The sequence below is a fragment of the Egretta garzetta genome, unplaced genomic scaffold (assembly GCF_000687185.1).
Source record: "Egretta garzetta isolate BGI_Z169 unplaced genomic scaffold, ASM68718v1 scaffold866, whole genome shotgun sequence".
NCBI classification, from domain to species: Eukaryota; Metazoa; Chordata; class Aves; order Pelecaniformes; family Ardeidae; genus Egretta; species Egretta garzetta.
The window spans coordinates 11,974-12,665 of NW_009259990.1; positions in this window are offsets into that span (position 1 = coordinate 11,974).

Below are 692 nucleotides of genomic sequence, written 5' to 3' on the forward strand. Positions count from 1 at the left end.
CCTCATCGCATTGTGTGCCCCTCATCTCGTTGGATGCCCCTCATCGCATTGGGTGCCCCTCATCAACTGGGTGCCCCTCATCACGTTGGGTGTCCCTCATCACGTTGGGTGCCCCTCATTAACTGGGTGCCCCTCATCAGTTGGGTGCCCCTCATCGATTGCGTGCCCCTCATCACGTTGGGTTTCCCTCATCGATTGGGTGCCCCTCATCGATTGGGTGCCCCTTCTTGCATTGGCTGATGCTCCCTGGGTTCTTCATCCCCACTGGGCGGCTCCCATTGCCAAGGCCATTGCCAGTTGACCAGCAGTGACTGAGTTGGGCAACCGTCTTTCCTTGATGACCCTGCTTGAGTTGACCAACTCCATTTGGCTTCTGCGTCCTCGGTACCACCTCCAGGGCCACCATGAGCCTCGGTCCTGGGGGAGCCGAGCGCGAGTGGCGGCAATGAGGTTTAGCTTCCAAGAAAGTCGCCTTCTCCTCCTGCAAAGCCACCGGTTTGGGGGTTGGTGGGCAGGAGAAGACCTCAAACCCCAAGAACGTGGCTGTGAGTGGACACCTGGGCCTGGAGATGACCCTGGAGGAGAAGCCATGGCCCGGATTCATCTTAAAATCTCTTCTTTTGGGGGGGAGCGCAGCTTGAGAGGACAAAATTTCCCACCAATCATCACAAGGCTTTAATTTCTCGCCCCTT